The following is a 26,340-nucleotide window of genomic DNA, read 5'->3' as shown; positions in this document are numbered from 1 at the left end:
GGATCAGCCAGATGCCTGGACTGACACCCCGCTCAGCCTCTCAGTGAGCTGCTGAGAGCCAGAGACCTCTCCCCTTCACAGCTCAGCGTTCCAGTGAGGGTGGAGGAGCACAGCGGAGAGCTACTGATTGACAGGCAGCAGCTCTCTGCTCGGGAAGCTGAGAAAACCGAGCCATCGGTGATGTTCAATCGCTCGGCTCTGAATGTGTAGAGGCGCCGGGGGGACAGATGCAGCACCGGAATGTTGCTGCATTCACTTTAGGCAAGTATGATGGGGGGGGCCCAAATACTTCTCATTTAAATCATTTTCATGTGAACGCTAGAGCACAATTTTTTACAACTCTCATGTAACTGTCAAATTGCTTTTTGATACAATAAAGAATTTTAATTTAAAATCTTTGAATAATTTGGCTGCTAAAAACCCCCCACAAGGGAACCTCTCCATTATATAAATGCTCCGGGGTGTGCAGCACCACCAGCTCACATATATGTGATTTTCTATTCTCTTTTAAATCAGTATCTTTTGCTAGAAAATTACTTATACCCCCCCCCACACCACACACACACGTATGTATTTATGTACGTGTGTGTGTGTACGTGTGTGTGTGTACGTGTGTGTGTGTGTACGTGCGTGTGTGTGTGTGTGTACGTGCGTGTGTGTGTGTGTGTACGTGCGTGTGTGTGTGTGTACGTGCGTGTGTGTGTGTGTACGTGTGTGTGTGTGTACGTACGTACGTGTGTGTGTACGTACGTACGTGTGTGTGTGTGTGTACGTACGTGTGTGTGTGTGTGTGTGTATACGTACGTGTGTGTGTGTGTGTGTATACGTACGTGTGTGTGTGTGTGTACGTACGTGTGTGTGTACGTACGTGTGTGTGTGTGTGTGTGTGTGTACGTACGTGTGTGTGTGTGTACGTACGTGTGTGTGTGTGTGTGTGTGTGTGTGTATACGTACGTGTGTGTGTGTGTGTGTGTACGTGTGTACGTGTGTGTGTACGTGTGTACGTGTGTGTGTACGTGTGTGTGTGTACGTACGTGTGTGTGTGTACGTACGTGTGTGTGTGTACGTACGTGTGTGTGTGTACGTACGTGTGTGTGTGTACGTACGTGTGTGTGTGTGTAGAAACCCTAGGGAATAAAATGGTGAATATTGCAATATTTTTTTTGTCACATGGTATTTGTGCAGCGTTTTTTTTCTAATGCAATTTTTTGGGGGAAAAAAAATACACTTTAACCACACGCCGCCCAAACCTATTCTGGCACACTCCTCTACTACATGTAACAATCATAATTTTTTTTTTTCTTCTAGAAAATTACTCGGAACCCCTAAACATTACAGAAGTTTTTGTTTGTAGCAGAGGCCCTAGGGAATAAAATGGCGGTTGTTGCAATTTTTTATGCCACATTCCTTGTAATAGAAATAGGGATGACAGGACCTCTTTATGGAGAGATCTGGGGTCAGGGGTCAAAGAGACACTGAATCCTTTGCATAGCAAGAATCGTGATTATCAAGATCGCAAGGGGAAAAAAAATATTGCGATAACGGTGCTCGACGATTAATCGTGCAGCTCTAATGTAAAGACTTAGTGTTTAGATGATGTACAGGACCTGTACCTTACAAAAAATGGACAGTCTGCGACCTTCCCTAGTGGACAATAAAGCCTTCAAAGGGTGGCTCCTTATTCTATATAGGGGCAAGTCTTTCCCTGCAAATACCTATCCTCCAAGTTAAACTGTTATAAATCCTCCAAGGTTAATAATGCAATAAGGCATTGGATTGGCAGATGCCTTGCCATCCATCGTTCTTATAGAGTCCTCTGATCATCTTTAACTTTTCCCAAGTATTTACATTATCCACTGGAACAAATCACAATTGCATAACATTTCCAATTACAGATAAGCACTCTTCCATTAATAGAATGAAGCAGGTTGAGACCATCATTCTGACAAGCCCCAGTGGCATTGTAGATTAGTATCAGGTGGCTGTATTAGTAACCATCTACTACGAGGAAACACACTTACAATGTGATTACAAGGAGCAAACTGACTTCACACTTTAGCATCCTGTTTGTGGTGCAAAGATCCTGAAAAAGTCTACAACCATAATTATGGACGAATTAACTCTGGAAGATGTTCCCAAAAATAAAGGCAGAGGGCAAAGGACTTGTCACCAGTATTGCCTGTGTCCTCCTTGCAGCTGATCTGTCCCCCATTACGACTTTATTTTGTGTTTCACTGTGTCTTAGTATGGAAGCCACCATCACGGTAGGGGGCAAGGTTACACTTCCTCAATTCAGAGCATCCAAACACTAATGCCCTGTACACACGATCACACATTCCGACAACAAAATCCATGGGATTTTTTCCGAAGGATGTTGGCTCAAACTTGTCTTGCATACACACAGTCGCACAGTTTCGGAATTTCCAAAACGTCAAGAACGTGGTGACATACAACGATAGCCAGTTCAAGTTAAATAGCCAGTGTGGCTCTTCTGCTTGTTGCCGAACATGTGTGGAACTCGGAATTGTGTATACACGATCGGAATTTACGCGAACGGATTCTGTTGTCGGAAAATTTGAGAACCAGATCTCAAATTCTGTGCAACGGAAATTCCGATGGAAACATTCCGATGGAGCCTACACCCGCTTGGAATTTCCGATAGCACGCTCCGATCACACATTTGCCGCCGGAAAGTCCGACCGTGTGGATGCAGCATTAACCTTCATGAGATAAAAACACGTTATCTGACACGGGGATTGATGCTTTTGTTTGAAAACAAAGTAAACCCTAACGCTGATCATAATTTGTCAACAAAGTCATGCAATTAACATTGCAGCACTGACACGTGATTTTATTTATCAATATACAGTGCCTTGAAATTTTCCACATTGTCGTCATGTTACAACCAAAAACACAAATGTATTTTATTGGGATTTTATGTGATAGACCAACACAAAGTGGCACCATAATTGTGAAGTGGAAGGAAAATGATAAATGGTTTTCAATTTTTTTTTATATATAAATATGTGAAAACTGTGTGGGGTACATTTGTATGGCGCCCCCCGGAGTCAATACTTTGTAGAACAACTTTTCTCTGCAATTACAGCTACAAGTCTTTTTGGGGATGTCTCTACCAGCTTTGCCCATCTAGAGAGATATTTCTGCCCATTCTTCTTTGCAAAAATATCTCAAGCTCTGTCAGATTGGATGGAGAGCGTCTGTGAACAGCAATTTTCAAGTTTTGCCACAGATTCTCAATTGGATTTAGGTCTGGACTTTGATTGGGCCATTCTAACACATGAATATTCTTAGATCTAAACCATTCCATTGTAGCTCTGGCTGTATGTTTAGGGTTGTTGTCCTGCTGGAAGGTGAACCTCCACCCCAGTCTCATGTCTTTTGTAGACTAACAGGTTTCCTTCTAAGATTGCCCTGTATTTGGCTCCATCCATCTTCCCATCAACTCTGACCAGCTTCCCTGTCCCTGCTGAAGAAAAGCATCTCCACAACATGATGCTGCCACCACCATGTTTCACAGTGGGGATGGTGTGTTCAGGGCAATGTGCAGTGTTAGTTTTTCGCCACACAGTGTATTGTTTTTAGGCCAAAAAGTAAAATTTTGGTCTCATCTGACCAGAGCACCTTCTTCCACATGTTTGCTGTGTCCCCCACATGGCTTCTCGCAAACTGCAAATGGGACTTCTTATGACTTTCTTTCAACAATGGCTTTTTTCTTGTCACTCTTCCATAAAGGTCAGATTTGTGGAGAGCACAACTAATAGTTGTCCTGTGGACAGATTCTCCCCCCTGAGCTGTGAATCTCTGCTGCTCCTCCAGAGTTACCATGGCCACTTCTCTGATGAATGCTCTCCTTGCCCGGCCTCTCAGTTTAGGTGGACGGCCACGTCTTGGTAGGTTTACAGCTGTGCCATACTTTTTCCCTTTTTGGATGATGGATTGAACAGTGCTCTGTGAGATGTTCAAAGCTTGGGGCATTTTTTTTTTTTATAACCTAACCCTGCTTTACACTTGTCCACAACTTTATCCCTGACCTGTCTGGTGTGTTCCTTGGCCTTCATGATGCTGTTTGCGCACTAAGGTTCTCTAACAAACCTCTGAGGGCTTTACAGAACAGCTGTATTATACTGAGATAAAATTACACACAGGCAAACTCTATTTACGAATTCGATGACTTCTAAAGGCAATTGGTGCCACTAGATTTTAGTTAGGGGTATCAGAGTAAAGGGGGGCTAAATTAGGGCTGGGGAGAAAAAAATCGATTTAAATCTTGAATCGAGTTGAGAGTTCAAATCGATTCAAAAATTTCAGAAAATCACTTTTTGTTTTTGTTCACCGGGACCAGTGCGGACACCGTGCCGGTACTGAGGAGCTGCGAGCAGGAGTTTCTAAGCAAGGCAGTGGCTTTGGCTTAGTATGCCGCGGACTAGGCTGAAGCCGCGTCCTCGCCTAAAAACTCCGGGCCGCAGCTCCTCAGGACCGGCGCGGCGTTCATCAAAAAAAAAATAATAATAATAATTCGAATCAAGCTTGAGTAAATTGCCCAGCTCTAGGCTGAATATAAATGCACGCCACACTTTTCACATATTTATTTCTAAAAAATGTTGAAAACCATTTATCATTTTCCTTCCACTTCACAATTATGGGCCATTTGGTGTTGGTCTATCACAAATCCCAATAAAATACATTTATGTTTTTGGTTGCAACATGACAAAATGTGGAAAATTTCAAAAGAGTGTGAATACTTTTTCAAGGCACTGTAGGTTAGCGTTAAAGCTCCTCTGTTCTTCATTATCTAGTGTCAGGCTTCCAGCCACTGAGGTGGCCTCTTTTGGCACAAAATCAGATCCAGGCTATTTGAAAAGAGCCTCCATAACAATGAGGAGCCTTTTAAAGCCCACTGCACCTTTAAAAGCCACAAAAAAAAAACAAAAAAACCTGATTTTTTTTTACCTAAATCCGCCCAATAGGGCACCTGTAGATAATAACAAACCATGTGACAATGAATCAGAAGGGTTGAGGATATCAGGGAGATGGAAAGCATCACAAGCTTCATTACGAACACGCACAGCAAATTCAGAAATATGTGCTTTTATTGGATTGAGTTTATGTGCACAGACGACTTTAAACAACTACTGGCCGAGTAATGGAGTTGCTGTTGGGAACTGGTTGTGAGTAAAGACCCCAACTATACACCTGAGCACCCCGGCAGGTAGTATCCATCCCATGCTATACATGTAGGTTATGTGCATCCTGTATATCCTTCCTGAAGCCTGGTCGAAAAACTGTCATTGTCCTGTCTTGTTGCTAGGATGACAAGCACCGCACCCCCCCCCCCCCCCCCCCCCACAGGGTCAGAATACACAGAACGGGCATTTGCTAAACTTGCTTTTGTTGAACAGTCAGCAGTACATACAGACTAAAAATTGTCTGGTTCCAGTTGAACCGGCTGATTTTCGGTCCATGTTTACCTAGCTTTAGAGAGTACAATGAGCAGGGTGGTCAACATCTGGTACCTACTAATCTGTGCTGACACCAGGGTGAATAACAATCAATTATTATTATTTATTTTTTTTGGGGGGGGGGGGGGGGGATTTAAAATCTAAATTAGAATCTAAAAGATACATTTTGTATTTAAGATAAATTAATAATTTATTTTATTCAGCATGAAATGGAGCTTGGTTATATAGCATGAGGCTGTATATTCTGCAATATTTACATTTTTGGTAAACTTATTAAATTAATTCAAGCTCTGCAAGCTGAGATAACATGCACTGCATTGATGCATTCACACAATTTCACTGTAACCATAAGATAAAACAAAGTTCAGGAATATTCCTTTATTCCATTGTTTTGCAAATCTATGTACACTACAAACTGTATGATTGGATCGGTTCTGATATCGCTGTTTTACTAACCTGACAGCTTATTATTCTAAATAGGAAACCTTAATTTTGTTTGCAAATATTAAAGATTCTAACTACCAGCAAGAATAAGTCCTTACTAAGGATGAGATCAGGCGTGTGTTCGCAAACAGCTAGGAAGTCTGCGAAACGCTAATCACAAGCAGTGAGACATTGCCCCGATGTGCGGCTGCGGAGATCGGAAAATGTCTCACTGCCTGCGATTAGCGCTCCGCAGTGTCGACTTCCTGTCGGGCTCTGCACGTGCTGTTTGCGAACATGCCTGAGCTCATCCTTAGTCCTTACATTTAAAGAGCACCTGTCATTTCAGATCCATCATGGCAGCGCCTGTTAGCGGGCATCCACTCACCTGCTGCCGCCACGTTCCTCACCTTGTTGTGTCACTGCTGCATCACCAGCCGTCCCGTTAAAGTGAATGGGACTGTCGGTGAGTCAACAGCGGGTCAGAGGAGGAGCCGCTCCGGGACAGAGATGACAGTTGATCTTTAAAAATTATGATTTAAACCAAATTGATTTACATGAAGCCTTTTTACTAGTGATTTAAATCAAATCCACCTTGGCCGACACCCTGCACAATTGTCATCAACAGAAAAGTGGAGGTAAGGTTATAAAAGTGACAGTTGTCAGCAAAATATCCTACGGACCAAACTATCATTTCTGCGAGGTCAGTAAGACGCCTTTCAAACTTTTCAGGCGCTTTCATGAAAACAAAAGCGACTGAAAAGCTCATGAAAAACTATTGCCATTAAAATCAATGAATGCTTTCACACTGGGGCAGTGGGCTGGCAGGGTGGTGAAAAAAGGCCCCTCTCCATTGAAATGAATGGAAAGCTCTTCAAAAGAGCTCAAATGTTTTACTGGCAGTTTAGAAGCGCCTCAGTGTGAAAGGGGCCTTAACTTTAAACCATGTATATTTGCTGTTGGTTTCAGTTTCGGCTATAGGAGCGGGTACGGGCTTATTAGAGCCCTTCCACACAGAGACGCGGGAGGTGTCGGCGGTAAAGAGGCGTTTTTAGCACCGCTTTACCGTCGGTATTCGGCCGCTAGCGAGGCAGGTTTTAACCCCCTAACGGCCGGGAAAGGGTTAAAACTACTGCAAAGTGCTGCTGCAGCAGCGCTTTGCCGGTGGTATAGCGGCGCTGCCCCACTGATTTCAATGGGCAGGAGCGGTGTATACACCGCTCCAAAGATGCTGCTAGCAGGACTTTTTTTTTTTTACCGTCCTGCCAGCGCACCGCTCCAGTGGGAAAGCCCTCGGGGGGCTTTTACATTGGAGACACAGCAGTGGCTGTTTCAGGGCGCTTTACAGTCGCTATTTTTAGCGCTGTAGCGCCTGCAAAGTGCCCCAATGTGAAAGGGGTCTTAGCCCAAATGGGTTTACACACCAGTGCAATTCTTCAAGCGATTTGACAGTTCCAATGGAAGCGCCAGCAAAGCGTTCATTATCGGCGCGATTCATGATGTAGCGATTATGAAAGGTTCCTGCATTATTTCTTGCAATTTCATGTGCGACTTGTATTGACATCTGTGCACAAAAAAAATAAAAAATAAAAATAAAATAATGCACAGTCGTTGGCAAGCTGCACATGAAAATCGCACCGGCGGCTTTGAAAATCGTGCTGAAGTAGCGCGATTTCAAAGCCACATTCAGTGGGGGGGGGCTTATTCAACTATACCCTGCTGAGAAGTTGGGACACACAAAAGCCTAACATTTCTACACATGTACGTGGCAGTGGGAAGGAAGCACCATAAACTGCAACTGCTAATTTACAAAAAAGAAAAGCATTTTTTGCAATTATAAGCACGTTTGGTCAGAGGAACACTTCAGGCGTAAACGTTTCATCGAGCGCAGTGCAGTCCGGTGTCTTCTTCTGGTCCGACACACTGAACTAGCAGGAGATGCCGAGAACCAGCAATGCCTTTCGGAGTGAGTGACGCTCGGAACAGTCACGTTTTATTATACAGTATGGCTCGGAGGCTGGGATAACAACAGTCTCATCTTGAGATCGGGAACCGCTTAACTAGCGTGTAATTCCATCCTAATAGAGACGTTTCAGCCACCACAAAGAATATGCATCGAAATATGTGATCAAATGGATTCGCCGGCCAAGAGAAAAGCATTAACCCTCATGAATGAACACCCCTCCTGGGAGCTCTCTGCCTGCAAACTCCCCCATTTATCGGTCATTACATGAATGATTAGAACTTCATACGCTATACATGTTCAGCAATATCAGTGCTGTGTACAATGATTTGCACATACCGTATAATCTGTGCAAAGCACTCAGACAAGAGACAGACAAGCGCAATGCATACAAAATGCAAAAAACTATCTTGTAAACACACATTGAGTCCGTCATGGGAGACAAGTAGACGCTGCATTTAAAGGTACACTCCGTTCAAAATTAAATGACTTTATACCCCGGACTCATGCTCGAACTCTAGTTTGTGTGTTATTATTGTATGCTAGGAAATTTATACTGTTAGGATGGAAAAATCATGATGCACCCTCAGTACAAAAAACGTTTATCGTTTGGTGAATAAAGATTTGCCCATTTTCAAGGGGATATATAAGGATATGGTCTGCCCTAAAAAGTAAAAATCTGGCAGCCTTGGCTTGATATAGCAGACTCCTTTAGGAAAGATACTCCGCTATCTCAGCGACCGTAATATGGAAGACATATTTTGATGCCTTCACATTGTTGGGTTTGCTGGAATTGCAGGCTATGGGCTTCTTAGTCTCTCCTGTTCGATGGGGAGGGTGGAGGAGGTGCGAGTGTTGTACGAGTGTCTGGGTGTGGCTTTGTAGGATTCTTTGACTTTTAGAAAGCTAATAGAACAGGGACATGCAATTAGAGGACCTCCAGCTGTTGCAGAACTACAAGTCCCATGAGGCATAGTAAGACTCTGGCAGCCACAAGCATGACACCCAGAGGCCGAGGCATGATGGGATTTGTAGTTTTGCAACAGCTGGGAGGTCCGCTAATTGCACATCCCTGTAATAGAGCAATATGTTGGGCTCGGTTTTGTCCAACCAATTTGTTTAGATTTCTTACTGTATGCCCTATCGCTACCTATCGGGAGAGGTTTTTGTGTTATGCCAATATTTAGCTAACTCGTCAGCCTTGTATGGCTTGTGGTTTAATATCTGCACACTCCTGTAAAAACGTGTCATGCTTTTGGAATATGTGAAGAGAAAAAGTAGTAAACACCTTTAAAAAAAATAAATAAAAAAAAAGTAAAAAAAAATAAAAATAAAAATCACAGGTTGTGTGCTGGAGCTCCCTCCCCTGTCAGAGGTGGCTCATGCAGATAGAAAAAGGAGGCTGCAGACAGAAACTACACTTAGTGCTCTGGATTGAGACAAGTACACACGATAGAGGGATATGCTTTATAAATATTTCATGTCTGAGGTTTACAACCGCTTTAGCCCTGTCTGGGGATGTCTGCATGTTCATGGTGTTGCAGGAAGAAGAGGAAAAAAAAAAAGACAAAAGAAGGGACACCACAAGGTTTGGAAAGTTCACTCCAAATGCCGTCCCACTGACCCTCTTTGTAGCTTTGTGTGCTTATTCTGCAAAGATGAAGGTAAACAAACCCCATTTACCTTTAGCACAGTTGCTGGGTTTACTGGATAGTATTGGTAGCCATCATTTATTGTCTGAAATTATTACAAAGAAAAAAAAAAAAAATTATAGTCATCTTCTTATAGCAGTTTGTAATTTGTCGCTTCAGTGCTACATAGGTACAAAGCAGTAAAGAAATCATTGCCTAGACCAATGGTCGCTAGAGCCGCACGATTCTGGATAAAATGAGAATCACAATTTTTATTTTTTTTGCTTAGAATAAAGATCACACGATTCTGAAGAACTTTTTAATTTTAAAGATTTAACATTAGGTTATCAAACAAGATGGCAATAAAATAAGACATAATACTCTTTGCTTCAAATGTAAAGAAATGTAATAAAAAATAAATAAAAAAAATAAAAGTTATATTGGGGTCTTTTTTTTTTTTTTTTAGTATTCGCCGATACCAATTACCAATACCTACCACAACTTTTTTGTTTACACTTCAGCTGCCAGCAATGGTACAAAGCATTGAAAAATTATTTTACAAATGAAATACATTTTTAATTATCTGTTTTTTTTCAATGTGTAAATATGTTAAAGGTGTAAAAATATTAATGAACAAAGCAAACAAAAAAAAAGTTTTAATTATTAATAGTTTATAAAATATTAGTAAATAAAAAATCAGCAGGAAAATAATAATTTAATGGAGAGGGAGAATAAGGAGTTAATAAGGCTGATCAGAGTAAATTAAGGGTCAATACAGGGTTAAACAGAGTAACAATTGAATAAAAAACAAGAAATATATATTATTTTTTTTTTTTTTACTTGATAAGGTTGCTTTAAACTGACTTAATTTGCAGAGCAAAGTTTACCCTTTTGATCTGTAAATGAATTAACAAAACAGATATGATGCAATGTTTTTTATTTTATTTTTCTTATCTGTCTTTCAGCACTTGATAAAGATTGCCGCTGTTTTTTTGTGTGTTTTTTTTACAGCTGTGAGCAGGGAACTGCTCTGTACTTTCTATACAAATCATGCAGATGCTGGATTAAAATTGTGTGGGGGGTTGAATTGAGATCACGATCTTTTAACGATTAAGGCTGCATTCACACCTGAGCGTAGCGTGTTTGAACGTTTTTACCGGCGTTTTGTCGCGCGACAACGAGCGTTTTGTCACACTACAACGCGCGACAACGAGCGTTTAACTTCGGCGTTTTTTTTCAGCCAATAGGAAAAATATTTTTCATCTGCTTATTTTTTCATGAGCAGATACAGCGTCAAAACGCTCGTAGAAACGCTCGTTGTCGCGCTAAACGCTCGAATCAAGCGTTTCCATTAGTTTCTATGGGAATGAAAACGCCCAAATCAGCCCAATTCGCGCGACAAAAAAGGGTCCGGAACTTGTTTGAGCTTCAGGCGTAGGGCTTCAGGCGACATGGAGTGGAGATGTGAACCATCTCCATTGAGAATAATGGATTTTTTCCCCTCCAGCGTTTTGTAGCTTTAGGCGTAGGGCTACAAAACGTTCAGGTGTGAACGGGCTGTAAACGTGTAGCTCTAGTGGTAGCCAACCTGTCAGACCTCATGGACCACTAACATTAATTTTACATGCTTTATACACACACACACACACACACACACACACACACACACACACACACACACACACACACACACACACACACGTTTCAGCTCTCTGCGCCCCCCCCTCCCCCTGCATCACACAGTTTCGCTATAAGCACAATGCTGCGGCTCTCTGCCCCCTTCCCCCCTGGATCACACTGCTGCCTTATACACACAATGCTGCAGCTCTCTGCCCCCCTGGATCACACTGATGCCCTATACACACACACAATGCTCTGGCTTTCTGCCCCCTTCCTCCCCCTGGATCACACTGCTTCCCTATAAACACAATGATCTGGCTCTGTCAGCCTCCCCTGGATCACACTGCTGCCTTATACACACCCACTGCTCTGGCTTTCTGCCCCCCTCCCCCTGGATCACACTGCTTCCCTATACACACATGATCTGGCTCTCTGTCCACCTCCCCCTGGATCACACTGCTTCCCTATATACACACACCCACTGCTCTGGCTCTCTGCCTCCCTCCCCCTGGATCACACTGCTGCCTTATACACACACACGCACACAATGCTCTGGCTCTCTGCCCCCCTCCCTCTGAACTGCTTTACACAGACTCATCATTGGATTTCACCTCCTTATCCAGCCATGTGCTCAAGCTCCTTCCCTCCCACAGTCTGTAATAAGTACTGCCATTGGAAGTCGCCTTCTCCTTCACCTCCCGCTCAGGAGCCGGAACTACAGAGGAAGCATTGGGCATCAATGTACGCTAACAGTATTGATAGTCAGCACGCATTGAGAGGAACACGGGAAACATCAGGCGGTATACATCCGCCACAATGTTGATTTGCGGCAGGACCACAGGAAGCCACCAACATTTTCTCATGGACCATCAGTGGTCCACGGACCATTGGCCTATAGCTCCTGGAAGACAAAGTATTTCTATTTCTATTTATCTATTTGGATGAAGCAGCATAAAGAACCTCAGTCGGATTTTTATTGCTGTCTGTGTCTCCACTGGGGGGATTTATTACTACCAAAATCCAACATTTTAAAGTTGCCACAAGAACCGGAGGTGAGGGGGAATCTTCAAATGTGGACACCTGTTGAATGGCAAGTGTCTAAAGCTGCCCTCCACCCTTACAAACAATACAGGAGGAATCCCGCCCACAGGGACATTCCGAATACACTGATCAGTGGCTGCAACTGATTGTCAATGTCCCTTTGACAGAAGTCGATAAAACAAATTAATTCTGTCAAGTGGGTAAAACCACAAACTGAGGGAACTTTGCCCGATTCTCTGCTGGACTGGGCTGATTTTGATTGGTGTATGGCCAGTTTTAAAAAGGTCCTTTTTTTTTCTCACTACAGATTTCCTTGGGCTTTCTGTTGCATCTCCAGGACAGGAAGTGAAGGTAAACCTCCCAAATAGAACAGATATCAAGAAGAAAAAATATATATATATATCTGCACCCCCTCCCCCTTGAAAGGTGCACCGGAGGGGGGGGGGGGCAATCAGATGAACGGAAGATCCACTTTTAGGTGGAACTCCGCTTTAAGGTAAGTTTTTCATAATGTGCTAGTATGTGATGCCTAATGACTTTACCTTGCAGGCAAAGAAAAAAAAAGAAAAAAAAAAAAAGAAAAAAAAAAAAAAAGTCCAGCGGTATACAACCGCTTTAGGTGGAGCTTGCAGGAGACTGACAGCATTTACTATAATATGCAAGTATGCACCGCAAGAATGAGGCAGAATTGTACTGTTAAAGTGCGGCAGTGTAGAAAAGTTTCCCCAACTATAATTCCGAAAGCATTTTAGGGATAACAAAAAAAAAAAGAAAAACGTAAATCTCCACAATGCATGCACTTTTCCATTTCATTACTTTAAACATGCTGCAGAAAGTACAGAACAAAACCTGCTGATCTGGCAGAAATCCAGTTGGTGCCCAACTTCATGTTTAGGATGACAACAAAGTGCTTCTTCTGTATTGAAATCCTGAGCAGAACTTTCAGCACTATTTTCTTGGCAAAAAAACTCCTACCCACAGGCCCCCCCCAACCTTCTCTGTCCCACCCCACAAGCATACATAGATTTCTTTCCTAGGAAAAAAATGCTGCTGCCTTCACTGCTGCCAGCCCACACACTGCGTGTAGGAAAAGGGCTCTTAGAAAATGTAGTTCTGGGGATGCTTTCACGTCTAGGGAAAGGGCTCTTGGAAAATGTAGTTCTGGCGATGCTTCTACGGAATGAACTGAGCTCCCAACGGCTGAAACAGCAAAACATTTGTGTATAGATATAAAAAAATAAAAATGCCTCCCTCACTCCCCTTTTTTTTCTATAAGTGATCACATTCCCTCTGTTCTTAGCTGCATAAAAGCTGGGAGAGGAGAAGCAGCAGCACACCGAGCTTCGCAGTGAATGGCTGTGCAGCAGGGGCATGTCAGGACAAGTCTGATCACTGGAGAGCACTGCTCTAAAACTGACCATGCGGTGCTCTCCAGCTTGGTGTGGTCAGGTTTTTTTTATTAGGAAAGTAGAGGGACTGGCAGGATCACCAGGGATTCCACACAAAAGGAAGCAATACAAAGAGAACAGGATATATTACCATATGAGTACATGGTACAGCAGCCACATATCAGGAATATGAAGTGTTGGGGTAACAAACGCTTTAAGTTTTACAGAAGTTTTCAATACTCAAACAGCAGTGCTGGGCTTTACTATTAGGTTTGGTTCACACCTACAGGTTTGAGCAAGCTTGGGGCACATTCTGGTGTCTCTTACGTTTGTTCTGCACACTGAAGGCTTTTCATCTTCATTTATACTTTACCATCACTTGCTGACCTCTGTGGGCAAATGGGGGTACCTGTATGTACACCTTAATTGGTGGTGTTAGTGGGAGTGCCACGTACAGCGTGACTGTGCCCACAGGACCAGTGGACTCCATCTCCGCAGGTCTCCCGGCGATCATGTCACGGAGCTATAGAACGGGGAGGTGCCTATGTAAACAAGGCATTTCCCTGTTCTGCCTTGTGTCATGACAGATCACCGCTCCTTGTCATCGGGAAGAGTGATCACTGTGCGAGTTGTAGCCCACTCCCCCACAGTTAGAATCACTCCCTAGGAAACACTTAACCCCTTCATCTGCCCCTATTGGTTAATCCCTTCCCTGCCAGTGACATTTACACAGTAATCAGTGCATTTTTATAGCACTGATCGCTGCATAAATGACAACAGTCCCAAAAAGGTGTCAAAAGTGTCCAATGTGTCCGCCATAATGTCACAGTCCGGTAAAAATTGCAGATTGCCGCCATTACTAGTAAAAAAAAATAAAAAATAATAATAAAAAAAACTGAATAATAATTATAATAAAATGCTATAAAATGTATCCCCTATTTTGTAGACGTTATAACTTTCGTGCAAACCAATCAGTATACGCTTATTGCGATTTTTTTTAACCAAAAAATATGTAGAAGAATACATATCGGCCTAAACTGAGCAAAAAAAATTTTTTATATATATTTTTGGGGATATTTATTATAGCAAAAAGTAAAAAAAATATTGAATTTTTTTCAAAATTGTCGCTCTTTTGTTTATAGCACAAAAAATAAAAAAATCGCAGAGGTGATCAAATACCAAAGAAAGCTCTATTTGTGGGGAAAAAAGGACGTCAATTTTGTTTGGGTACAACGTCGCACGACCGCTCAATTGTCAATTAAAGCGACGCAGTGCCGAATCGCAAAAAAGTGCTTTGGTCAGGAAGGGGGTAAAATCTTCCGAGGCTGAAGTGGTTAACAAGTGAAAGCAATCAGCGAACATGTTTAGGAATTTCTCTCCTGCATCACAAGTAGGGGTTCTCAGATCACTAGCAGTGATTATGAACTGATCCGGCCTACAGCAATGCCAAGATGAAACCTTGAACGATTTAGAAATGTACGTAGGCGGTTTTCTTGCATCCATCTCGATAAATTTACAATGTTGAATTTTTATTTGTAAAAAAAAATAGAGATTGCATATGAGTAATGAAATAATAATTTGAAACCAAATACATACTTGTAGTTACTAAAAACAAAAAGAGAAATATGGACTTTGACGTTGGTTTTGGGATTATGTGATGAGTTCAGATGTAAGTTGTTGTTCTTTAACCCGAACACGGGGGCCCGAAGCTTCAGAGCTGTGATCTTGACCGGAGAGAGAGAGAGAGAGAGAGAGAGAGAGAGAGGACGCAGCAAGCGCTGTTACTCTACGGGGTAGCGGAGATGCAGAGCGCCGTGCATCGTATGGTAATTAAAATTGGTAAGGCAGCGCGTTCCCATTCTGCATTAATTTGCATATTTTCAACCACCTGTTTCGGGGACTGCAGAGCAAGCTAATTAACATACAGCTCTGATTAATTCTGCCAGTCATTCGGAGATAATTACAGTGCAGGAGTGTAAACACTCCGCTCCGGAGATAGTGCCTGTTTGCCAACATCCCTCTTGGGGGAGAGAAAAGTTTTGCCATGGCAACCAAAAGACAATTTTCAAGCTTCTTTCACTCCAAATGGAAGGTCACTGTAGCAGTACAATGCCTGCTGGCCCCCACCATTCTCTACCTTGCTTTCAGCAAATGCTGGGTGGGGGGGCGACACATATTCCATTGTGGCTGGTGAAAGGAATAGTTAAAGGTTTCAGGGGAAGAAGAAAAAAAAAAAAAAAAAAAAAAAACTCACGTGAACCAAATGCCCCCCTTTTTATGCACAAAAGCCCCTTGTGATAATATACAGAGGATACTTAATGGATTTTTAATGCAGGGGTACATTATCCGAGATAAATACATTGGACTAATTGCTGACACACTGACCTGTTTCTCCAGGTCCTATCTAGGTAAGTGATGCATAATGTGAATAGGTCTGCCCATAGACCTAGGAGGGTGGCTGGCAGCACAAAAGATCCTTCCAATCACTTTCTGGCACATGCAAGGCTTGAGCGATTTATGAACAGGAACACTCTGCTTGGCCAAACATTCCTCTTCATGCCAGCGGACATACAAAGAAGAATAAGATTAGCAGTACCTGCCAACCGGGGCTGCTGTTAGAAATCATGGGGCCCAGTACAGCCCACCTGACCCGCTCTCCATCCTGACGCTAGCCCTCGGACCTTGCGGCAGCCGGCGGGAGGAAGAGGAGAAGCCCTCCGCTGCTGGAGGAGCACATAGGGCAGCAGGGGGAAGAAGGTTAACTACAGGATTGGTGCACAAGGGGGCATTTACTAGAACAGGTCCCCTGTAGTTCCCGCTGCATGAAATGAAAGCCAGTGAGAGGGAGAGGAGATGAACCCGGTAGCGCTGTGAGGAAAAAGGGGGGGGGGGGTGCATACAGGGGAATCTGGGCAGCAGGGCAAATCTGAGGAGGGGGTGATCATTCACGGAAAGGGGGGGGGGGGGATTACAGGAACAGCAGAACAGCCATACAGGGGATCGGATTCCGTAATTTTTCCCCCAGCAGCACTGGCCATCCCTTCCTTTCCACGATCCAATACCTCTTGCTGCCTGGGCCCCCTGCTGAACGTATGGGGCCCTGGACCCATACAGGAGGACTGGTGATACCCCCTTATCAGCAGCCCTGACTTACAAGTCTGCTGATCCAATGGGACAGAAAAAGCAATCCGTGCAAGTTTTCATACTGGCCTGTTCATTTGTTTCTTCAACACTGGTTGGCCATTCCGGTGATTTTCTAACTGGGAATGATTTTTTTTCTATGAATGTTTGCATGAAAGCCTAAGCCTTGGTTCACACTGCTGCAGCCCCAAAGTCGTGTGACTCACTTGCAACGTTTGTGATTTAACATTGCAGTCTATGGAGCTCAAGTCCCACCAAAGTCACTGTAAATTGGTCCAGGAACCTTTTTTTTTTTGCCGCTGTGACACGAGTCGCATTGATTAAGATGAAAGCCTTTAAAATTAATGTGTTTTGACTTGTCATACGCCTTTATGAGTCGCAGCAGTGTGATTGTGGCTTAACCGTGTATAGCCAGTTCTATCTCAGACGGAGCACTGGCAACTAGTCACTAGATTTTTAAGCTTAGGAGAGATGTACGAGTCGTTTATTATTATTTTTTTTATTAAGAATCATTTACAACATAGGTCTCACAGCAGAGAGCTGCTGACTGTCAGTCACTGGCTCTCTGCTCCCCTCACTGGAGTTCTGGGCTATGGAGGGGGCGGAGCAGCTGCCTCAAGTGCTCATCGGCTCGCTGAGAGGCTGAGCTAGGTACTGGTCCAGGAAGGTGGGCAGATCCCGACTCCATTGTCGCCATCTTGCCCGAGTCTGGACCAGTTCTGTGGCTTCAGTCCGCTGACTGCTGAAAATGGGTCACACGAGTGCAGAGTGAACTGCACTCCTGTGATCCACAAGAGAAGTACAGCCAAACTAGCTTTGGCTGTACTTCTCCTTTAACCTGATAATCTTTCTTCATGGTTGGGTGTTCGGTCAACAGAAGCTACTGTTATTGTAGAGAGAGACCACGATATAATCTGAATGAAAATGTTCAGATCGATCAAATAGGTCACATCCATAAGCTAAACAAAAAAATTGTAATGCTTAGGCATGAACGGTTTTACTTGTCAAAGGAGCAGAAATTCTGTTCAGCAAGTCTTGTGATCAAAGCACACCAGCTAGATGGCACAGCCAAACCGGTCCATGCACATTGCTTTGTGGCTAAGCAATAGTCCAGAACCTGCCCCAGTCTGGGATTGGACAATAAAAAAAGAAAAAAAAAAAAAAAAAAAAAAGTACAGCAAAATGATGAAGCCATTCTGTTACGCTGTCCTCCTGTCAGGAAGTGTCTTTTGTAAAATGGACAATATTATAAAATGCACTAGATTCTGACAGGTAACATCAAACAGACATACTTCCAGCCGTCAAGAATGTCCAAGCAACCTTCCAGCCGTCAAGAATGCCCAAGCAACCGTCCAGCTGTCAATGCCCAAGCAACCGTCCAGCTGTCAATGCCCAAGCAACCGTCCAGCTGTCAATGCCCAAGCAACCGTCCAGCTGTCAATGCCCAAGCAACCGTCCAGCTGTCAATGCCCAAGCAACCGTCCAGCTGTCAATGCCCAAGCAACCGTCCAGCTGTCCAGAACAAGTGAGCATGCCTAAAGAGGTCAAGAATCTCTGAACATAGTTCAGGATGTCAAGGAAACCTTCTGTGTGGCCAGGCAGCTCCTAGGTGATCTCTGTAAAGATTTGAGCTCTAAGGCAGAACATCTCTCCACCACACTGGCATCTCACAATTCAACCCAGATACCTCAGCATCCAAAAGAAAGGCGAAAGCACTGCAGAATAGAGATCTGGAGACCAGAGTCAGAGTGGGATCTGGAGCTCAATGTAAAAAAGTGTAGCTAAAATATAAACATTCAAATATTTACATATTCTTAATATTCAACAAAACAAGATTTACAATAAACCCTCACTGACCTCTGTAGTCATAGCCACTTTGAAACAATCCATTCTGAAAATTACACAATAGAAGCAGAAAAGTCAGACAAATCCTCCTCGCTCTGCTTTCCCCTCTTCCTGTGCACCTGCTTTGTGTTTAAGATTAGGAAAATGGCAGGCTGTCAAGTCACTGCTGGGATGGGGAGCTGAGCTACAGACAGAAAGGGACAGTAAAATTGAGAATCTCTAGCTGTGAATATGATGAATTTTTCCACAGTGCCTGCAGCTATAGCAGTTTTGAAATGTATTTACTAGTTGTTAAGAATATGCCAAATTGTATTGTCCATACTCTGGCTATAGTTATGTGCTTTGTCCATTCAGGGTAAAGTAACAAGTGGACTTGACAGCCTGACTCTCCGCATTAGATAAATGCCCTTTCTACACTCCACGTGTGACTCCCTCCCCTTATTAGCAGCCAATTACCAACTGGTGTCACATGCAGACACCAGTTGGTGGCTGTTCTTAGGCACACATATTTTGTGTGTGTGTGTTTTTTTTTAACTTTCCAGCTTTATTTTCATGTTCATACGACTGGGATCCCCTGTGCTTCATATTTGCAGTATACAAAGAGAGTGAAAAAACACTATTAAGAGCCCTGATTGCACTTAAAGCTTCACAAGAGCTCCCTTTCCTACAACGATGGAAACAAGACTTGAACACAACTTCTTCTCCAAAAACAAAAAAATAATCTTACTCTTTGCCCACAAGACCTCTCTTGCCAGCAGATACCACGAAGGGGGATAAAAACTCCTCACACGTTGGTACCAGGCACCAGATGTTCCCCCAAGTTTCACGCTCCTTTTTCTGGGAGTGTCGTGAATTGAAAGAGTTCTGGACTATGGTGGAGAAGGAGATCAAGACTCTCACTAGGGTGTCTCTTGAAGGAAACCCAGTGGCTTTCCTGCTGCATGACACACAGCTTTCTAATAAGCAATAATAAAAAATAAAAATAAAAATAAAAAAAAATTAAAAAAAATTCTCTACTCAAGCATCCCTTTAATGCAGCAAAGGCTTGCATTCCTACACTGTGGAAGTGCTCAAACCCACCTGACAATGTGTAGTGGTTTGCCCGAATTTCAGGTGATCCGGCAAATGCAGAAGAGAACTATTGGAACATCTGTATTCCATAATTGTTTTATAAAGACCAAACACCTCTTGCTTCTCAACAGCAATAGGTAGGTCCTCAGACACCACAGTATGGGATTATGGGCCAGGGGTTGCCAGGACTCTCTAACTTCCCTTTTTCATACCCCCCTCCCCCTTCCTTTCCTCCTCTTCCTTCCACTGACTTGGGGTTCAATATTTACCGCCCCATAAAATATGTTAAAAAAAAGGGGGGGGGGGATCGGTATGGCCTTGTGCATAGGTAGCCATACAGCATATCCAGCCAAACTTGTGTTTGCATTAATTGCGTCTTTGGACCCTTGTCATATTTATGCTTATAGGATATGTCAAGCAGTGTCCCACTTATTGTATATGTCGTAACAGTGACACCAATTTTTTGAACTGCCACGCTGATTCTTTAAAATAAAGAAAAAAAAAAAAAAAAAAAAAAAAAAGAGCCCGCAGTTCTGTAGTGAGTCACGACTCCTGCCTGCCCTTTGGACTATTGGTATAAACCTCTGCCGGTGACACCAAGCCAGAGCACTAGCCAAGCCAAGCCAAGCCTGATTTCAACTTTAAGCTGGAATGTGGCATAAACTTAATGTAAATAGACTTCAGGTAAATCACAATGACTAGGCTGAACAAGGTTCTCATGAATTTAAAACCCTAACGACTTTTATGTGTTTATTCGGAGTAGCTCTTAACAATGGGCAGGGAAGACACTGAAGCGGCGCACAAATGATGGCACAATAATTATATTGCCAGGAGATCAGAGGAGATGTGCGAGCTATGCAGGCTCCTCTTCTCTGAGCTGCCAGCGTTTGAAATATTGCCATAATGGTTCATTACAGCCTCGCTACTGCGGACGGCACACAAAAGCAGTAGGTTTCAGCAGAAAGTAGGACCTTTGGGGACGCCCGCCCAAACTTGCCGGCTTAAATCCAACTTCAGCTCGACAAATCTCTAATAGGATGCTATTGTGCTTCGGCGAGCGAGGAAGGCTACTCCTGCATTTTAGTCTTAATTGAATCGCTTACATTATATCAATTTGTGGACTTGATGCATACATTGGAAATATAAGCCACTCCCCCTAGACGAGATACAGAAGAGCCCTAACGAGGCCACCACAGACTAACACAAGGCACTGTGCAATATTAAAAGAGAACCTGTTAGATCCCTTTCACACTGAGGCTGTCACACTAAAAATAGCGCCTGAAAACCGCCTCCTCTGCAGCCCCAGTGTGAGAGCCCGAGGGCTTTCACACTGGAGCGGTGCACTTGCAGGACGCTAGAAAAAGTCCTGCAAGCAGCATCTTTTGGCCGGTGGGGCATCGGAGTATACACCTCTGCTCCACCGACCTTCCCATGCCATTGAAATCGGCTGAATAAAAAGGTTTAAAACGCCGCTGCCGAAGTGCTTCGCAGACGCTTCAGCAGCGGTGATTCTAACCCTTTATTCGGCTGCTAGCAGGGGTTAAAAGCTCCCCACTAGCAGCCGAAAAAAGCGACACTTTAACAGCGGTAAACACTCCACTAAAATTAGCGGCACTTTACCGCTAACAACCCCCCCCACCCCAATGTGAAAGGGGTCTTAGGGTAAAAATATTGGAAGCTGCCCCGTTCTCAGCTTGTGCTGCTGTCCCCTGTTAAAGTGACCACAGCACTGATACAAGCACCAAGAAAAGCCAGTATGACTTTCAAATAAATCTGCAAAATTTATGCAACAAAAACCCTCTACAAAATCGTTGAAGCAGTTTAGATTTCTTTTTTTTTTTTCCCGACTAGCAGGTAAGTGTGCTGGGGTACTTTTTATATTGCACTGTAATGTGAACTGCCCTGCCCATGTGCACCTCACCTATGCTAGGTATAAATTCAAGAGGAACTGCAGTCAGCTCACATAATTTGTAATAAAAACATCTTTGACATTCTGAATCTTCCCTCCAACCACAAATTTTTTTTTATTATTTATAATGGGATTCTGCACTTGCTAAATATGCTGCAGAAATCTCCCTCTGCTGAGTCTGGCTGAAGCCATTTTAACGGTGGGCAGCTGAAGCTGCTGCCTGTTCACTTCCTGGATTTACACAAACACACACCTCCAGCTCTACAGCTTTCATGGGCCCTCTTATGCTTCACCCCCCCCCCCCCCCCCCTCCTTCCTGGAAAACTTGAGAGAGAGAGCAGAGAGACAGACAGAGAGCAGAGAGACAGACAGAGAGTGAGAGAGCGAGAGAGAGCGAGAGAGAGCGAGAGAGCGAGCACGAGACAAAGCGAGAGAGAGCGCATGAGAGAGCGCACGAGAGAGAGGGAGCGAGCGAGAGCGAGAGAGAGCGAGCGCGAGAGCGAGCGAGAGACAGAGAGCGAGCTGTGTATGATGTCATAAGCCTTGGCTAATGATCAGACAAGAAACAGGAAGTGGGCTGTATAAGGGATTTACAACAACAGTGGGCAGAAGATTTAATAGATGGAAAAAATAAATAAAAAAAATAAAAAAGACTGAAGGTCTGCTTTAATCTAAATGGTTGCCATTTCCATTTTGTTTAGATATTTGCAGATAGACGCCAGAGGCCATATGAGGCTTCTGGGGTATCCCCGCACCTTTATACTGGAAGGGGCTACCTCTAATGCCGCGTACACACGGGCGGACTGTATGGTGTACTTAGTCCGTCGAAACACATTTCAGCGGACAATCCGCTCGTGTGTGGGCTTCAGCGGACTTTTTCAGCGTGCAGTCCGGCGTACTAAGAATTTCGGATTTTTCGAAATTCTGTCCGTCGTACTTTGGTTTCAGCGGACAATCCACTCGTCAGTATGCTAGTTCGACGGACTAAGAATGGCGCATGCCCAGAAAGGATTTACACGGCGGAAGGTTGCATTGCTGTGTCTTGGACTTCCTATTTCTAGTCCCGTCGTACGTGCTGTACACGTCATCGCGCAAGCTTTCGACGGACTGTTTGTGCATCCGTGTGTGGTCAAGTCCGTTCAGTCGAAAGTACGACGGACTGTCCGTCGGATTGTATGACGAACTAAGTACGCCATACAGTCCGCTCGTGTGTACGCGGCATAAGGCTTTCAATCTATATACAGTACTGTGCAAAAGTTTTAGGCTAGTGTGAAAAATAAAGCTGTAAATGAAGAATCTTTTCAGAAATAAAAGGTGTTAATAGTTTATTTTGTATCAATTAACAAAATGGAAAGTAAATGAACAGAAGATAAATCCAAATCAATATTTGGTGACCATCCTTTGCCTTCAAAACAGCATCAGATCTTCTAGGAACACTTATGCCGCGTACACACGACCGGACTTTCTGGCAGAATAGGTCCGATGGAATCATTCCGTCGGATAGTCCGATCATGCGTGGGATAGTCCGATCGTTTTTCTTTAAAAAAAAAATTCAGACGGACCTAGAAATAGAACATGAATCAATTCCTATCGGAAAAACCATTCATCTGCATGCTGGTCTGACGGACCAAAAACGACGCAAGGGCAGCTATTGGCTACTGAGCTTCCTTTTCTAGTCCTTTTGTACGTCATGTTCAAAACAAACAGACTTTAGTCCGTTCGTGTGTGGGCAAGTCCGTTCGTTCGGAAGTCAGTCGTAACTGTCGAAAGCCCATCGGGAAGACCGCCTGACTTTTTCTGCCGGAAAAGTCTCGTCGCGTGTACGCGGCATAACGCACAGAATGTGAAGGAACTCGGCAGGTAGGTTGTTCCAAACATCTTGGGTAACTAACCACAGATCTTCTGTGGATGTAGGCCGCCTCAAATCCTTCTGTCTATTCATGTAATCCCAGACAGACTCCACGATGTTAAGATCAGGGCTCTGTGGGGGGCCTAGCCATCACTTCCAAGACTCGTTCTTCTTCACGCTAAAGAAGATTGATCCAACCGACGCAGGTTTTGGGAGGGGGTGATTTGAGTCGTACAAATTTCATTGTTTTGGGCTACAAAGAAGGGTATTAAATTCAAGTCTATTTGGTCAGAGTTTACGCAGAGCTGGGGTTCTTCCCTCTGACCCAATAAGGCAGTATGTGAACCCAGCAACTGGTTGCTCAGGCATAGATTGTCCAAGTAGAGGAAAACTCAGTGGTAATCGTTTGAGGGAGGACTTTTCTGGTCCAGTAGGACTGTACCCAGGAGCACAAAGCCAGCTCCATAAATACTTGGTTTGGCGAGTCTGGTGTGAAGGAACTTGAGTGGCCTACACAGAGTCCTGACCTCAAACCCTACTGAACTCATTTGGGATGAATTTGGAAGTCGATTGTTAAGTGAGCTCTTCTCATCCAACATTAGTACCTGACCTCAACAATAATCTTTTAGCTGAATGGGCAAAAATGCCTACAGAAAAGCTTCAAAAAGGAAATCAAGTCTGTTTTAGCAACAAAAGGATGAGAGATGGGAAGTCAACGTCAGATCAGCCCAACAAGCTTATATAGGTGTAATGGTTAAAGTGGAACTTTACTCTCTCAATCAACATGGACTATTATTAATCCTTCATATAAAGTCCCATTTTCTTCCCTTGCCCTTTCCCCTTTATGAGATATCCAATAGACAGGGGTGGAGCTATATGACCTAAATGGTCTGTACCTCATAGAAAAGTCCTAAATAGATATTCTGTTTCCAATATTTTTAATCCTTATGCTGCTAACATTAGTATATAGTAGAGCTGCTCGATTAATCGTTAAAGAATCGAGATTGCGATTCTACCTCACAATCTTAACACAGCATTTTTCTGATTCAGTGCAGAGAGAGTTCTCTGCTCACAGCAGACAGCTGTCAAAAAAACACAAAAAAAAAAAAAAAAAAAAAAACAGGCAGCCTGCCAAGTTTATCACAACATTGCTTAGGCGGAGATAAAGAGAAACATTGTAACACTTAAATCCACTTTCACACTGGCAGTGCCCGGCTGTTCGCGCAGTTGCAGCACTTTTCGGCTGCTAGCGGGATGCTTTTTACACCCCTCCCCCCCCCCCAAAAAAAGTAAAAAGTCCCATTTTCAGGTGCTTTCATTGCAATGGGCAGGGCGTTTTGGGAGCGCTATTTACATCGCTCCCAAAAAGTCCTGAAGATGCGGCTTTTCAAAACGTCCCACAAGTGCACGGCCCCAGTGCAATGAAAGGGAGGTGCTTTTCAGAGGCCATTTCTAGCGCTAAAGTGCCTGAGAACCACCTCAGTGTGAAAGTAGCCTTAGATTAAGGGAACAAACTTCTGTTTGTAAATGAGGTCAGTTTAACCACTTAAAGACTATACCTTTTTTTTCTGTTGCTTAAAAATTAAAATCAGTATTTTGTTCTCTATAAAATAATTTAGAACCGACAAACAGTATATTATATATTATATATATATATATATATAATATATAATATACTGTTTGTCGGTTCTATATATATATATATTTTTTTTTTTTTTTTTTTTGCAGAAACCTAGAAAATAAAATGGCGGTTGTTGCAATATTTTATGCCACACTGTATTTGCGAAGCGGTCTTTCAAGCGCAATTTTTTGGGAAAAAATACACTTTAATGAATGAATCAAAAACTAAACTGTAAGTTAGCTTTTATTTATTTATTTATTTTTTTTGTATAATGTGAAAGATGATGTTACATTACGAGAATCGTTATCTTTATTCCAAGAAAAAAAATGGTGATTCTCATTTTGGCCAGAATCGTGCAGCTCTAGTATATAGATAGGAAATGATATCATATTCACATGTTTTAAACTTTATTTTACATTTCTTCAGTTACTTCCTAGTTTCCATGCTTAGGCACACGATTGCATACAAGTCTTTAGGAGGGGGGTTTTCTCAGCTAAGCGCACACTTCTGTATGCCTGCCTGAGCCAAGGGCAGATGGATTCCAGAAAGTTAATTCTACATGAATCACTTGCCATTTTCTCAAGATGGCAATGACCAGAAAAAGGGGGGGGGGGGGGGGTTTCAAAGCGATTTCTCAGCAAAATAAAGCAGGGTAGGATGGATGGATGGAGGAGTTTGTTTGAATATTAAAAACTAATTAAAAAAAAGTTTTGGTTTGTGGTGCTCAGATATAGTGTAGTTCCACTAAGTATCCACAAACATTTAGCCACACAGTGGGGTTGATTTACTAAAACTGAACAGTATAAAATCTAGTGTAGTTATTCATAAAAACCAATCAGCTTCCAGGCTTTTTGTCAAAGCTTAACTGAACAAGCTGAAGTAAAGCTGGCCATACACCTATAGATTACCTGCAGATTTTCTATGGTTAGATGGAAAAAGTGGGAGATTCCTCCATCCACACAGTTTAGCGAACATGGAGAAGTCTGTTGCACTTTTTCCATCTAATCATAGAAAATCTGCAGATAATCTATAGGTGTATGGCCAGCTTAAACCCTTATACACCTGATCGGAATGTTGGTTAACAGTGTCAGACTTTTGTCCGAAGGGCGAGTGCCAGGAACTTGTCTTGCATACAAAAACGGCACACAATTGTCAGCCAACAAACACGAAGGTAGTGACGTATTATGTGGAATTTCAGCTCTCGAGCACCACCCTTTGGGCACCTTCTTATAATGTTGTGTTTGGTGAGCATGGATTCCGAGCATGCGTGTTTGTACTTTGGCCTTTTGCGTGACGGACTTGTGTACAGACCATAAGAAAATCTGACAACAGACCGTTGTATGTGGAAAAAATTTACT

General features: G+C 43.2%; 1 protein-coding gene across 1 annotated transcript in view; it reads right to left on the bottom strand.

Annotated features, from left to right (window-relative positions):
* The window catches only part of POU2F1 (POU class 2 homeobox 1), a 92,198-nt gene that overhangs the window by 51,941 nt on the left and 13,917 nt on the right, over positions 1–26,340 (bottom strand). The gene's annotated exons all lie outside the window — the stretch shown is intronic.

Source organism: Lithobates pipiens, unplaced genomic scaffold, assembly GCF_037356315.1.
Source record: "Lithobates pipiens isolate NorthernLeopardFrog02 unplaced genomic scaffold, aLitPip1_a1.2 Scaffold_16, whole genome shotgun sequence".
Taxonomy (NCBI): Eukaryota; Metazoa; Chordata; class Amphibia; order Anura; family Ranidae; genus Lithobates; species Lithobates pipiens.
The sequence above is the reverse complement of the archived record's forward strand: the minus strand, read 5'-3'. Positions and strand labels throughout refer to the sequence as shown.